Source organism: Silurus aristotelis, assembly GCF_946808225.1.
Source record: "Silurus aristotelis genome assembly, chromosome: 2".
Lineage (NCBI taxonomy): Eukaryota > Metazoa > Chordata > Actinopteri > Siluriformes > Siluridae > Silurus > Silurus aristotelis.
The window spans coordinates 2,575,723-2,592,185 of record NC_139575.1 but is presented as its reverse complement, the minus strand read 5'-3'; the positions used below and the strand labels follow the sequence as shown (position 1 = coordinate 2,592,185).

At 40.1% G+C, this 16,463-nt stretch overlaps 2 protein-coding genes across 2 annotated transcripts in view; both read left to right on the top strand.

Annotated features, from left to right (window-relative positions):
• oca2 (oculocutaneous albinism II) overlaps positions 1–16,463 on the top strand; it is a 370,587-nt gene that overhangs the window by 158,766 nt on the left and 195,358 nt on the right. The window lies entirely within an intron of this gene.
• atp10a (ATPase phospholipid transporting 10A) overlaps positions 15,764–16,463 on the top strand; it is a 377,925-nt gene continuing 377,225 nt past the window's right edge. The window contains exon 1 of the mRNA XM_083562478.1: positions 15,764–15,773. The gene's annotated coding sequence lies outside the window, so the exon portion shown is untranslated. The remainder of the gene's footprint in view (positions 15,774–16,463) is intronic.

Here is a 16,463-nt window from a genome sequence, read left to right as displayed (position 1 = left end):
ACGACACTTTCGAAATGACATAACAGAGCTTTATTTTTCTGAGGAAATCAATCTATTCTGCTCTATTTAGGGGAGCTGGGATCAGGTAGTGTTACCATGGCAACAGGGGACAAAATAACAAAAGACGGGATTGATTTTCATGTGTTTCGTGGAAAAATTGAGGAAATTAATCTCCAAAGTGATTCTAATGTGATTTTTTTTTATTAATGAACAAAACAAAATAAAAAAAGTGCATTTAGTACATTAGTAGATTTTTAAATAAAACATTTATACATAAAATTATATATATACACAGTACAGACAAAAAGTTTGGACACGCCTTCTCATTCAAAGAGTTTTCTTTATTTTCATGACTATGTAAATTGTAGAGTCACACTGAAGGCATCAAGGGCTATTTGACCAAGAAGGAGAGTGATGGGGTGCTGCGCCAGATGACCTGGCCTCCACAGTCACCGGACCTGAACCCAATCGAGATGGTTTAGGGGTGAGCTGGACCACAGAGTGAAGGCAAAAGGGCCAACAAGTGCCAAGCATCTCTCGGGGGAACTCCTTCAAGACTGTTGGAAGACCATTTCAGGTGACTACCTCTTGAAGCTCATCAAGAGAATGCCAAGAGTGTGCAAAGCAGTAATCAAAGCAAAAGGTGGCTACTTTGAAGAACCTACAATATGACATTTTTCAGTTGTTTCACACTTTTTTGTTATGTTTATAATTCCATATATAATTCCACATGGGTTCATTCATAGTTTTGATGCCTTCAGTGTGAATCTACAATTTTCATAGTCATGAAGGTGTGTCCAAACTTTTGGTCTGTACTGTATATATATATACAGTGAGGAAAATAAGTATTTGAACACCCTGCTATTTTGCAAGTTCTCCCACTTAGAAATCATGGAGGGTCTGAAATTGTCATCGTAGGTGCATGTCCACTGTGAGAGACATAATCTAAAAAATAAATCCAGAAATCACAATATATGATTTTTAAACTATTTATTTGTATGATGCAGCTGCAAATAAGTATTTGAACACCTGTCTATCAGCTAGAATTCTGACCCTCAAAGACCTGTTAGTCTGCATTTAAAATGTCCACCTCCACTACAATTATTATCCTAAATTAGATGCACCTGTTTGAGGTCGTTAGCTGCATAAAGACACCTGTCTACCCCATACAATCAGTAAGAATCCAACTACTAACATGGCCAAGACCAAAGAGCTGTCCAAAGACACTAGAGACAAACTTGTACACCTCCACAAGGCTGGAAAGGGCTACGGGGAAATTGCCAAGCAGCTTGGTGAAAAAAGGTCCACTGTTGAAGCAATCATTAGAAAATGGAAGAAGCTAAACATGACTGTCAATCTCCCTCGGACTGGGGCTCCATGCAAGATCTCACCTCGTGGGGTCTCAATGATCCTAAGGAAGGTGCAAAATCAGCCCAGAACTACACGGGAGGAGCTGGTCAATGACCTGAAAAGAGCTGGAACCACCGTTTCCAAGGTTACTGTTGGTTATACACTAAGACGTCATGGTTTAAAATCATGCATGGCACGGAAGGTTCCCCTGGTTAAAGCAGCACATGTCCAGGCACGTCTTAAGTTTGCCAATGACCATTTGGATGATCCAGAGGAGTCATGGGAGAAAGTCATGTGGTCAGATGAGACCAAAAAAGAACTTTTGGGTCATAAATCCACTAAACGTGTTTGGAGGAAGAAGAATGATGAGTACCATCCCAAGAACACCATCCCTACTGTGAAGCATGGGGGTGGTAGCATCATGCTTTGGGGGTGTTTTTCTGCACATGGGACAGGGCGACTGCACTGTATTAAGGAGAGGATGACCGGGCCATGTATTGCGAGATTTTGGGGAACAACCTCCTTCCCTCAGTTAGAGCATTGAAGATGGGTCGAGGCTGGGTCTTCCAACATGACAATGACCCGAAGCACACACCAGGATAACCAAGGAGTGGCTCTGTAAGAAGCATATCAAGGTTCTGGCGTGGCCTAGCCAGTCTCCAGACCTAAACCCAATAGAGAATCTTTGGAGGGAGCTCAAACTCCATGTTTCTCAGCGACAGGCCAGAAACCTGACTGATCTAGGGAAGATCTGTGTGGAGGAGTGGGCCAAAATCCCTCCTGCAGTGTGTGCAAACCTGGTGAAAAACTACAGGAAACGTTTGACCTCTGTAATTGAAAACAAAGGCTCCTGTACCAAATATTAACATTGACTTTCTCAGGTGTTCAAATACTTATTTGCAGCTGTATCATACAAATAAATAGTTAAAAAATCATATATTGTGATTTCTGGATTATTTTTTTTAGATTATGTCTCTCACAGTGGACATGCACCTACGATGACAATTTCAGACCCCTCCATGATTTCTAAGTGGGAGAACTTAAAAAATAGCAGCGTGTTCAAATACTTATTTTCCTCACTGTATATATATATATAGTTTTTGCCTTTTAAATATCCAAAGTAGTTCCTATTATTATTTTTATCACAGGATTCTTCACTTAATCACCTCAGTTTCTGTGTAAAGACTCGAATGTGACTCTCAGCACACTGATCTATTAATAAAATGATATTAATGACTCAAACACTGATTGATTTCTATTACAATCATCATGAACACAAAACCTTTTAAACTACTTACAAAAAATTCACATTAATAATCCCCCAGATGTTATGGTGAGTTCAAGTCTGGAGTATCATTTGTTCCTCTCTAAATGTTCTGCTTGATGTTGAATTGATGCCGAACTGCATGTTGGTAGATCAGTAGATACACCAAGCACCAATGGGGTTTTTAGCTGGAATGGCGCCCCCTGGGTGACCCACGCTGTGACCCAACATGTCTCCCCCATTGATGAGTTTCAGCTTTGAAAAGCTCGTCTCTGCTTCAGCTTCTATCACTGGATGAGTAAAACATGTTCTCAGAGCAGTCCACAAATTTGGAGACATTTCTGACTTCGGTTTCATGTATAAATATTACCATAAATACATTTATTACACAATTAAATACACGTCATTGTGCACCATTTATCTCGCAGAACCACAAAACATAAACTCATTGGCTAATTGTAGCCATAAGATACATACAACATTAATATCCTTATTATACGTGATTTATTATATAAACCTTTAAGGAGCATGGGAGCTTCTCCTCACTGACCTCAGCTCAGGATCTTCTCAGTACAATCACAGAAAATCACAAATAAAGGAAATTGGAATTGTTTTGATGCTACACATATTATGATAATCTACATACTGATGTTATTCAGCTAAAATAAATATTGTTGCTCGATGTGTAAAAGCACAGCATTCCAGAAGAATTTCATTCAACGCATCAGTCTTTACTGTCCTCATAACGAGATGAGTGCTAGAGCTTCATACACAACTTTATCTTATGCACGTTTTCCTCCTTCTTTCCACTTTTTCCTAAATTGGGCTCCTCTAATAAACTCATTTCTAATCCTGTCCATCGTCGTCACTCCCAACGAACATCCCAACATCTTCAGCTCTGCTACCTCCAGCTCCACCACCTGTCTTTTACTCAATGCCACTGTCTCTAATCCATACAACATCTCAGGTCTCACCACTATCTAATAATAAATAAAAAGGAACGAGTGATTTAGCAAATTGTTGTTTGTTTAAAAAAGATATTTGACTTTAAAATATAGTGAAGTTACAGTTAAAATCTCCCCAAATAGAAGGTTGTTCTGGAGCAAAGAAGGTTGGAGACTTATTCCGGAAAGGTAAAAAGAACCAACATGACAACCATTCCATATTTCATCACCATGCAGTTCCGTCTGGACGAATACCTCTAAACTCTGTACGTGTTATTTAGAGAGTAAACAGACGTCTGGAGTGATATCTATCATGGAACCACCTGCCCAGTCACTGCACCTCAATCCTAGTGAACTGCTCTGAGAAGAACCTCCAAATAGTGAAGAACATCTTTGGAGAGGCACAGCAAAGTATTTGAGCTGAATGTCTGGAGAAGTGCCAGAGTGTGTAAAGCTGTTCTTCATGCTGAGGAAGGATTTTTCACTGGAAATAAAGTGGAACATCTGGACATTTATAGATTTGTTTGATCTTCAGAACGTTTCATGACCGAATTTGTTGCATAGAAACAAAAGAAACATGTGCTTGTTTGTCAAACCCCATAAAACCCTCTCCCATGTGTTACCTCCTGTGTGTGAAAAGAAGAAAAGCAAGTGAAAGTAAAGTGATGTATTGTGTATATATGAATAGGAAAAGCAGCAGCGTGTTGTTTGCGGTCACGTCACGACCTGTGTGTGAAATCAGATATGTGAGTGAAATATTCACGTTGATCGGAATAATAACTCCAAACCTCCACAATAAAGCATTGTTTCTTTGTATACGTTATATCCTGATAAGAAATCCAATTAGGCCCTGAGGTCGTATCGCTCTCATTTCCGTCATCTGTCGTTACCCAGTGCGTGGTCACAAATGATCAGACGCACTGATAGGCGTGAGTTGTTCTCACGTGTCCCAGAGCAGGAGGTCCTAAAGTCGTGACAGGAAGAGAGACGTCTTTACGTATATGGATTAAGAAAACGTCTTGCAAAACAGAAATAGGATCGGCAGAGTGAAGAGAAAAGTAGGCAGGAGTACAAGGAGATGCAGCAGCAGGTGAAGAGGGATGTGTTGAAGGCCAAGGAAAAGGCATATGAGGAGCTGTATAAGAGGTTGGACACTAAGGAAGGAGAAAAGGATTTATACCGATTGGCCAGGCAGAGGGACCGAGCTGGGAAGGATGTACTGCAAGTTAGAGCAATAAAGGATGGAGATGGAAATGTGTTGACTAGTGAGAAGAGTGTGTTGAGAAGGTGGAGGGAGTATTTTGAGCAGCTGATGAACGAGAGAGATGAGAGAGAGAAGAGAAGGTTGGATGGTGTGGATACATATATACAGACACACAATGGCAGGGTGTACGTTTCATTTCGAGACTTTCAGCGATGTTCCACCTGCTTAATGCACATTTCTTTGACCCTGGTAACGCATGATGTGATGCTGAAATCTGATTGGCTTAAACTGCCATACAGGAAGTAGCGCAACTGAGAGAAACACTATAAAATGAAAACAGACAATTGGGAATAATTTAATACACATTTATGGACAAAAATATATTAAAACATAAGTCAGTGATTCTGATTGGATTTAGACCTTGATAGCCCTCTATTGCACACACAGACACACACACACACACACACACACACACACACACACACACCCGAACTAAAAGAATATACAAAGACAAAACAAAAAACTCTCCTCCATCACATTCACTCTGCTTTAACATTCCGTTGTTTCGGCGCTAAGCTAATCTGCTAACGAGGCGCTGATGCCTAGCGCTGATTAGAGCGTCTGCGTGACTCACTGGCATTACAGAGGGGTAAATAACAATTACGCTAATGCTGCTCTTGCTAATTCAACACCTTGCGAAATTACAGCAATTTAATAAGACGCGTAAATGAATCAGGGCTGTGGGGGAAATCTCGCTCGCTCTCTCTTCACCCGAGGGCTCAAACACATCCATGTAATTCCAGCGTTAACTGATTTCAACGGATTATTCATACTTTATTTCCGTTTCTTTTCCCCCGAAGGTCCACGGTACGAGTTTGCGCGTTGCTATAGAGACGATAACATTATCAGACCTGCCGCAAACGCGGGGTCTGAAGCTACGCTGCTGTCACAGCTGTCAGAGTTTTACACTTTAATGTTGATCTGCTGTCGTTTATCAAATCGACCTAAAGATGTTTCAATCAATATTTCATTCTCCGGTTCTCTGTAAGACGTAGAGCCGTGCTCTCAGGAAAACGGGACTGTTAGCATTAGCTGGGTGAGCAGCATTATGCGAATTATTTTGCATAATATTTTGCTTCCTTACTGCTTATCACTTTTCAAATAATACTTTTGTGTGTTTATTTTTACATTTGACCTTATACTGTATTATACATACATACATACAAACATATATATATATATATATATATATATATATGTACAGTACAGACCAAAAGTTTGGACACACCCTCTCATTCAAAGAGTTTTCTTTATTTTCATGACTATGTAAATTGTAGAGTCACACTGAAGGCATCAAGGGCTATTTGACCAAGAAGGAGAGTGATGGGGTGCTGCACCAGATGACCTGGCCTCCACAGTCACCGGACCTGAACCCAATCGAGATGGTTTAGGGGTGAGCTGGACCACAGAGTGAAGGCAAAAGGGCCAACAAGTGCCAAGCATCTCTCGGGGAACTCCTTCAAGACTGTTGGAAGACCATTTCAGGTGACTACCTCTTGAAGCTCATCAAGAGAATGCCAAGAGTGTGCAAAGCAGTAATCAAAGCAAAAGGTGGCTACTTTGAAGAACCTACAATATGACATTTTTCAGTTGTTTCACACTTTTTTGTTATGTATATAATTCCATATATAATTCCACATGTGTTCATTCATAGTTTTGATGCCTTCAGTGTGAATCTACAATTTTCATAGTTATGAAAATAAAGAAAAATCTTAGAATGAGAAGGTGTGTCCAAACTTTTGGTCTGTACTGTATATATATATATATATATATATATATATATATATATATATATATATATATATATATATATATATATATATATATATATACAGTGAGGAAAATAAGTATTTGAACAACCTGCTATTTTGCAAGTTCTCCCACTTAGAAATCATGGAGGGGTCTGAAATTGTCATCGTAGGTGCATGTCCACTGTGAGAGACATAATCTAAAAAAAAAAATCCAGAAATCACAATATATGATTTTTAAACTATTTATTTGTATGATACAGCTGCAAATAAGTATTTGAACACCTGAGAAAGTCAATGTTAATATTTGGTACAGGAGCCTTTGTTTTCAATTACAGAGGTCAAACGTTTCCTGTAGTTTTTCACCAGGTTTGCACACACTGCAGGAGGGATTTTGGCCCACTCCTCCACACAGATCTTCTCTAGATCAGTCAGGTTTCTGGCCTGTCGCTGAGAAACACGGAGTTTGAGCTCCCTCCAAAGATTCTCTATTGGGTTTAGGTCTGGAGACTGGCTAGGCCACGCCAGCACCTTGATATGCTTCTTACAGAGCCACTCCTTGGTTATCCTGGCTGTGTGCTTCGGGTCATTGTCATGTTGGAAGACCCAGCCTCGACCCATCTTCAATGCTCTAACTGAGGGAAGGAGGTTGTTCCCCAAAATCTCGCAATACATGGCCCCGGTCATCCTCTCCTTAATACAGTGCAGTCGCCCTGTCCCATGTGCAGAAAAACACCCCCAAAGCATGATGCTACCACCCCCATGCTTTACAGTATGGATGGTGTTCTTGGGATGGTACTCATCATTCTTCTTCTTCCAAAAACGTTTAGTGGAATTATGACCCAAAAGTTCTATTTTGGTCTCATCTGACCACATGACTTTCTCCCATGACTCCTCTGGATCATCCAAATGGTCATTGGCAAACTTAAGACGTGCCTGGACATGTGCTGCTTTAACCAGGGGAACCTTCCGTGCCATGCATGATTTCAAACCATGACGTCTTAGTGTATTACCAACAGTAACCTTGGAAACGGTGGTTCTTGCATGGAGCCCCAGTCCGAGGGAGATTGACAGTCATGTTTAGCTTCTTCCATTTTCTAATGATTGCTCCAACAGTGGACCTTTTTTCACCAAGCTGCTTGGCAATTTCCCCGTAGCCCTTTCCAGCCTTGTGGAGGTGTACAAGTTTGTCTCTAGTGTCTTTGGACAGCTCTTTGGTCTTGGCCATGTTAGTAGTTGGATTCTTACTGATTGTATGGGGTGGACAGGTGTCTTTATGCAGCTAATGACCTCAAACAGGTGCATCTAATTTAGGATAATAAATGTAGTGGAGGTGGACATTTTAAAGGCAGACTAACAGGTCTTTGAGGGTCAGAATTCTAGCTGATAGACAGGTGTTCAAATACTTATTTGCAGCAGTATCATACAAATAAATAGTTTAAAAATCATACATTGTGATTTCTGGATTTTTTTTTTTTTTGGTTTATGTCTCTCACAGTGGACATGCAGCTACGATGACAATTTCAGACCCCTCCATGATTTCTAAGTGGGAGAACTCGCAAAATAGCAGGGTGTTTAAATACTTATTTTCCTCACTGTATATATATATATATATATTGTGCCTTTGCACTCCAATAATACGTTTATATACTGTACATACGTGTATACTGTATATACTTATTTATTTCTATAGCTGCATTTCATTGGCCCTGCACTTGTACTTTGCACAGTGACAATAATGGATTTAATCCGATCTAATCTGATTTAATCTAATCTAATCTAATCTCATATAATCTAATAACTTCATTCACTTTTTTTCCTCAAACACTGTAAAACAATAGCCTTAGGGACATACGCATAGCATTCTACAGATGCCTGTATACAGAACGACAGATTTATCTTATTCTCACTCAGCAGTTGAGTGTGAAGGGCCTTGCTCAGGGTTCCAGCAGCTGGAGGTTCGGGTGTAAATATTCAAGTTTATTTCTATTGCCCTTTTCACAACAGACATTGTCTCGAAGCAGCTTTACAGAAATCAACAGTTAAGGTGAATGGTGTGTGTTTATCCCTGATGAGCACCATGGCGACTGTGGTGAAGGAAAACTCCCTTAGATGTTATGAAACCTTGAGAGGAACCAGACTCAAAAGGGGAACCCATCCTCATTTAGGTGACATCAAGAGTGTGATTATAGTTTTTAAACAAAACACTGGAGAGTGGGAACTAACATGAGCACTGGAGTGTGTGATTATGAGTGATGTTCTTTCTACAGTCTTATACAGTCATTTGTGAGGATAAAACTAGGAGCTACTGAGCAACTCATAAAATAACTCAAAATGTTCGATCATCACAGATCCAACACCAGCTCCTTCATGCCAGAGCCTTTAAACACTTAAAGAGGTCCAATGTCCAAATGCCACATTAAGTGGAATCCAATTGGCACTGGTACGTCTCTAGATGGTTCGGGATGTTTGGAGGCTTCTACTTCTTCAAAGGTACGCAATAGTTATGAGGTGGGACACGACTGGAGATGGAGCAACCTCAGGATGCCTCGGGATGGGGAGAGAAAGAGAAGCAGTGGAGAGAAATTAGCGTAGCTGCTGTTCATGATATTAACAAGCACAAGTTGATAATGTGCATGTGATCAGATGTTCTGGAGCACAAGGTTCTGATGTGATGTGTGTCTGAGCCCTGAACACTGTCAGAAAGACTATTTCAGAGTTTAGGAGCTAAATGTGAGAATGTTCTACCGCCTTTAGTGGACTTTGTTATTCTAGGAACTACTAGAAGTCCAGAGTTTTGAGATTTCAGGGAGCGTGATGGATTGTAGCATGTTAGAAGACTGGAGAGATACATGGAGATAAACCATTTAGTGTTTTATAAGTAAGAACCGGTAGTTTGTAGTCATTTAGAAACTTAGCAGGTAGACAGTGTAGGGATGAAAAGATAATAGTGTATTAAAATAGAAATATAGAAATAGTGTATTGTGATTGGCTGCTGGAGGTTCAGGTGTAAATATTCATGTCAAGTCAAGTTTATTTCTATGGCGCTTTTCACAACAGAGATTGTCACAAAGCAGCTTTACAGAATTTAAGAGTGAAGGTAAACAATGTATATTTATCCCATGGTGACTGTGGCAAGGAGAAACTCCCTTAGATGTTATGAGGAAGAAACCTTGAGAGGAACCCTACTCAAAGGGAGAAGCCATCCTCATTTGGTGGCTGGCTACGATTGGCTGGAGTTTCAGGTGTGAGTTGAGAGCGTTGAAGTTTTTCTTGATCCCCAAACTTTTATTGCAGTATCCCATAGCCATCACTATTAAAAACCACTTGCCTGATTTGTTCATATTTGGTTGTGGTGTGGATCGTGGCCTTCAAGCCATTGGGCACCCTACACTGAACCTTCTAACTACAGAGCATTCTCATATACTGTAGCTCTTTTCATATCAGAAAGCGAATGACCTCCTGCATGCTGGACAGTCTGGTTCCAATGCGTTCCACAAACCCAAAAAGAAACATTCTGTTCCTGTCCTCTATAATCTCTGATCATTTCTTGACCATATGAATGGCCAGATTCTATTTTTTACTATTGATTTGGAGATTATGAGCCACACTCTGCCTTACCATTCATATAAAATACATCTATATAACTTGGAATGCTTCAGATCCTTCTCTGCCACAGTCTTCCTGTAAAGTCCCTCAGGGATCAGTACTCAGCCCCCTCTTGTTCCTTCTGTATACTAAATCCCTGTGTTCAGTGCTCAGATCCCTTGGCTTATTCCATCAAGTGTACAATGATGACACCCAGCTTCACTTCACTTTTCTTTTATCCACCTCGCAAAGACTCCTCCAAGACATCAGCCTGACTTTCAGATGTCCCTGAAGGAAAATCAATCCTCAGGAGCTTAATATTGGCAAATCTGATTGGATTGACAACCAGTGAGGATCTCAATCTCTGGACACCAGACCTGCCATTTATACACACACATCATCAACCTCATCACACCTTGTCAACCACCGGACTTGTCGATAGAATCAGAAGATCAGTAACCTATTAATTACACCTGGATCTTTCAGACATAAAGCTGAAAACCCTTTTTGAAAGACTGTAATGGATAGTGAAGATGGCTGTGAAGATCATGGGGGTTTCCGTTACCTCCATCACGGACATTTACACCACACGCTGCATCTGCAAATGTATTAGCATTGTGGCTGACCACACACACACACACACACACACACACACACACACACACACTCTCTCTCTCTCTCTCTCTCTCTCTCTCTCTCTCTCTCTCTCTCTCTCTCTTTACCCCCCTGCAACTTTAATTTCTTGAATTGCTATAGCATTTTAACGATGGCCATTCACTTATAATCAAATTTGTTGTGTGTGAATTTTTGATGTAAATTTTTGGTGTGTGTGTGTGTGTGTGTGTGTGTGTGTGTGTGTGTGTGTGTGTGTTGATGTTTAATGTACATTTTTTTTAAGTGTGTGTACATTTGATGTAATCTTTGTGTGTGCAGATTTTTTATGTACATTTTTGGTGTGTGTGTGTGTGTGTGTGTGTGTGTGTGTGTGTGTGTAGGTTCTTGATGTACATTGTTGGGGTGTGTTAAGGTTTTTGATGTAATTTTTTTTGTGTGTGTGTGTGTGTGTGTGTGTGTGTGTGTGTGTGTGTGTGTGTGTGTGTGTGTGTGTGTGTGTGTGTGTGCAGATTTTTTATGTACATTTTTGGTGTCTGTGTGTAGGTTCTTGATGCACATTTTTGGTGAGTGTGTGTGTGTGTGTGTAGGTTTTTGATGTACATTGTTGGGGTGTGTGTGTGTGTGTGTAGGTTCTTGATGCACATTTGTGGTGTGCTTGTACATTTTTTTTGTGTGTAGGATCTTGATGTACCTTTTTGGTGTGTGTGTGTGTGTGTGTGTGTGTGTGTGTGTGTGTGTGTGTGTGTGTGTGTGTGTGTGTGTCGGTTTTTGATGTACATGTTTGGTGTGTGTGTGTGTGTGTGTGTGTGTGTGTGTGTGTAGGTTTTTGATGTACATGTTTGGTGTGTGTGTGTGTGTGTGTGTGTGTGTGTGTGTGTGTGTGTGTGTAGGTTTTTGATGTACATGTTTGGTGTGTGTGTGTGTGTGTGTGTGTGTGTGTGTGTGTGTGTGTGTGTCGGTTTTTGATGTACATGTTTGGTGTGTGTGTGTGTGTGTGTGTGTGTGTGTGTGTGTGTGTGTGTGTGTGTGTAGGTTTTTGATGTACATGTTTGGTGTGTGTGTGTGTGTGTGTGTGTGTGTGTGTAGGTTTTTGATGTACATGTTTGGTGTGTGTGTGTAGGTTTTTGATGTACATGTTTGGTGTGTGTGTGTGTGTGTGTGTGTGTGTGTGTGTGTGTGTGTGTGTATGTGTGTGTGTAGGTTTTTGCTGTACATTATTGGTGTGCTTGTAGGTTATTGATGTCAATTTTGTGTGTGTGTGTGTGTAGGTTTTTGATGTACATTTTTTGTGTGTGTGTGTGTGTGTGTGTGAGTGTGTGTGTGTGTGTTTGCTTTATATCAGATTCTTCAGTCAGACTTCTTGTTAAAATAATTTCACTAAATATAATCATGTGTTTATGTATACAGTTTGATGCTTGATTTACTTATACTGATACACCATATTGCCAAAAGTATGTGCACCCCCGAGTTGGAGGCACATAATTGCACAGGATGTCTTTGGATACAGGAGTATGAACTTTTCTCTTCACTTGAACCAGGAGACCCAAAACCTGTTCTAGCATGACAATAAACCTGTGCACAATGTCTGCTTCATGATTACATCCTTCACAGGGTTCAACTGTACAAGTGTCCTGAACACATGACTGAGAATTCACATCATTTTTATCTGTAATGAACAACAGTAACACAAAAGTTTACCAAAATAATATGTTGAATTCTCCGTATTTCCTGATCGCTGTTTTTTCTCATTATTCTACAAGGAGAAATTCATTTACATGTTTATTAAAGGAGATAATCCTCAGGAAGCTCTTCAATATTTCTCTGAATAAAAATTCTGGTTTTGTTTATTCGAACAGTTCTATAATTATTATTATAATTACCTCGTATTAAAATGTATAACCCACAACATTTCCATTCCAAGCATTATGCAGCCTCTGGAAAAAAAAAAAAGAACCCCCCCAGGACCTCCCAGCCACTGCAGCTGTAATTATAGAAGTGGAAAAGAACCAGCCAATCAAACAGCCCGAGCCGTTTTTCTTTTCTTTTGTCGCCTGCTGCTTTTTTGTCAATCTCAGTTTTATTCTACAGGAAAGCTTGTGTTTAAATCTATATGTTTTGCCCTGAGTTGTGGTTAAAAGTCGATTTTATGATGCAACAAACATCTGGAACGCATAACCAGTATATTCAGTATTCACCGAACTACAAAACAATTTATTGACCTTTTAGCTTTTATGTTTTTATGCAAAAATAAATAGAACAGGCAAACCGAAGCCGAAGGAGGAGAAGGAGAGGAGGAAGACGTCTACAGAGACAGCAGGGGGGTTAAACTGTTCTATCATGGTGTGGATGGAAAAAGAAATGGCGTAGGGGAGATTCTGAAGGAAGAGAACAGTAATGGAGACACCAGGAAGAAGGAAAAGAGGAAGACCAAGGAGGAGGTTTATGAATGTGGTGAGGGAAGACATGCAGGTAGTTGGTTTAAAAGAGGCAGATGTAGAGGACGGTATGGAGACGGATGATCTGCTGTGAGACCCCTAATGGAAGAAGCCGGAAGAAGAAGATGCTGATGTTGAATCTCTGCGCTTTGTGATTTTTCTTCTTTGGCTTTATTCATCAATAACTTTTTATGCCAGCTGTAGAACAGCGTCTCTAAGACATGAAGCTACCAGCACCATGCTTCTCAGGTGTTCCCAGCAGCGTCTGAGGTAATTCTGAGGTAAGCCAAGAGGTCAGCTATTTCAGCTAGTCATGTTATTTATATTCTTGGCTTATGCTAGCTGTGTTGCAATAAAATATGGCGACATTTAAAACCGAGAGATTGTTGGCCTGAAGTTTTTTTTTTTTTACTCCAGTAGGAGCAGGAGAGTCTCTGCCAGCGTTTGTAGAAGACATGGTTCTAAATCAATACCTTTATGTAGTTCTTTAGTTTCAGGTCCTTTTTCTTTACTATGACCTTTTTTAAGCTTTTGAGTGTTTACTTAGATGTACAATGAATTCCTTTTGTGCCGAGGTGACTTTTATTGCAGTTCCTCGTCCTTTGTGTGTGTGTGTGTGTGTGTGTGTGTGTGTGTGTGTGTGTGTGTGTGGGGGGGGTCATTTGGCCTTCATCCTTTTACAGTTCAGTGGAAGTTTAGATGACAAAGTGTTATGCTGCCACTGGGGTATAAACTGTCTGAAGCCTCTGTTCGAGCTAAAAGCAAAGGCAGTTCTTCTTCCTGAAGGTCTAGGAAGGAGTAAAGAGCGATATTAAACACAGGGCTTTTAACAGAATCGTCAGAGAGCCTGGCCAACTTGGTGTGCAAAAATTTGTTCACCCTAGGTCAAAATAAAGGAAAAAATGTACATGGAAACTAAATATTTTGCATGTTTTGTCTTTTTCTGGCAACATATCGACTCCTTTTCTCCCACTCCTGCTGTCTGTGTTGGGCCGGACCCTCACTATCACAAAAATGGTTCATATTAGGTTCGTTTATTTTCATTTCGCAATCCTAGTGCATGTTGTCACCCTACTGAACATACAACACGAAATCAATTGAATCGTTCGAACCCTGGCGCATTTGCTGTCGTTCATCATTTGTTATTACCAACGCACACGAACAACACATGCACTTGGGCGTTCTTTCAATCTGCGTTATTCATCAGATGTCCAGGCAAAAGCGTCCCTTTGCTGCGTGGTGAAAAGTTTAATCAGAGAGAATTCCTGGTACACATGCTGTGAAAAAGTCATGATGTCATTAGTCGAGTTACGTTCGCATTTACAGGAATCATTCCACGTCTCCTGTGTGACCAAACCCACACCTCCTCTTACAGGTTGTCTCGGTTTGGAGCCACGCTGAGCTTCACAGTTCATTTGATCTGATCACATGCACATTATCAACTTTTAATATCATGAACAGCAGCTACGCTAATTCCTCTCCACTGCTTCTCTTTCTCTCCCCATCCTGAGGCATCCTGAGGTTGCTCCATCTCCAGTCACGTCCCACCTCATGAAGATTGTGACCCTTTAAAGAAGTAGATGCCTCCAAACATCCCGAACCATCTAAAGACGTACCAGTGCCATTTGGATTCCACTTCATGTGGAGTTTGGACCCTGGACCTCTTTGAGTGTTTAAAGGCTCTGGCATGGAGAAGCTGGTGTTGGATCTGTAATGATCTCAGATGTTGAGATATTTTATGAGTTGCTCAGTAGCTCCTAGTTTTATAACCATAATGACTGTATAAGACTGTAGAAAGATCATCAGTCATAATCACACACTCCAGTGCTCATGTTAGTTCTCACTCTCCAGTGTTCTGTAGTGTTTAAAGACTATAATCACACTCTTGATGTCACCCACATGAGGATGAGGTTCTGCTTTTGAGTCTGGTTCCTCTCAAGGTTTCTTCCTCAGAACATCTAAAGGGAGTTTTTCCTTGCCACAGTCTCCACGGTGATCATCAGAGATAAACACACATCGTTTACCTTCACTGTTAAATTCTGTAAAGCTGCTTTGAGACGATGTGTGTTGTGAAAAACGCAATAGAAATAAACTTGACTTCATTCTTTAAAATTTCTCAAAATCTTTGTTTGTTGGAAAATCACATTAAAGATGCAACAAGTCTAATATTTATGTTGTTCCTATTTCTGTCTTTCTGCAATTGCATAAGTGTGTGTTGAGATTTTATATCCACTGTGTGTATATACTGAGATTGTGTTTATTATTTATTAAATGATGATTTTATTATTTATTGAATTATTGAATTCATTTAAAAATAAATAAATTTGATTTTATTATTTATTCTGTTCTTCCACCACATGTTTCCACACTGTATTTTTTCTATTTAGTTTGAACTCTGTAGTTATTTGCTTGTTTGTTATACGAGTCTGTAGCTGAGCTTTGGGGAGACAAATGTCCACATCTGACATACCGATAAATCAACTTTCAAATCTCAAACCTGAGAGAGAGAGAGAGAGAGAGAGAGAGAGAGAGAGAGAGAGAGAGAGAGAGTGTGTAAAAGAAAGAGTGAAAGAGAGCGACAAAGAGATGTAGAGTATGTAAAAGAGTAAGAAGAGAGTATGCGAGAGGTAGAAAGAGAGAGAGAGGTCAAGTCATTTAGTGCGCGCACACACACGCGCACACACACACGCACGCACACACACGCGCACGCACGCACACACACACACACACACACACACACACACACACACACACACACACACCCTACACTTTATATATCACATATTTATTTACCATTTTTAATAAAAATGCTTATTTATTGTAACTATTATTTTATATATACATATCATTTTATTTTTTATTTTATTAGTAATTTTAAATTTTTTTTTAAACCCATGTCAATAAACCTTTCTCAACCTTAGAATCTTAAGAGAGAGAAAGAGAGAGAGAGAGAGAGAGAGAGAGAGAGAGAGAGAGAGAGAGAGAGAGAGAGAGAGAGAGAGTAGATTTTTTTGGATTGTTCTCTGACTCTTCTTGCTTTCTTTCTCTCTCTCTCTCTCTCTCTCTCTCTCTCTCTCTCTCTCTCTCTCTTTCTCTCTCATCCTTATTATGACAAACCTCTATGATTTCATATATATATATATGGAAATATAGATACTGATGTTTACACTAACCATGTGAACACCTGAGGCCGACGTCCAGACCACGTAAACATACAGAGCAACAACAACAACAACAACAACAACAACATTTAAT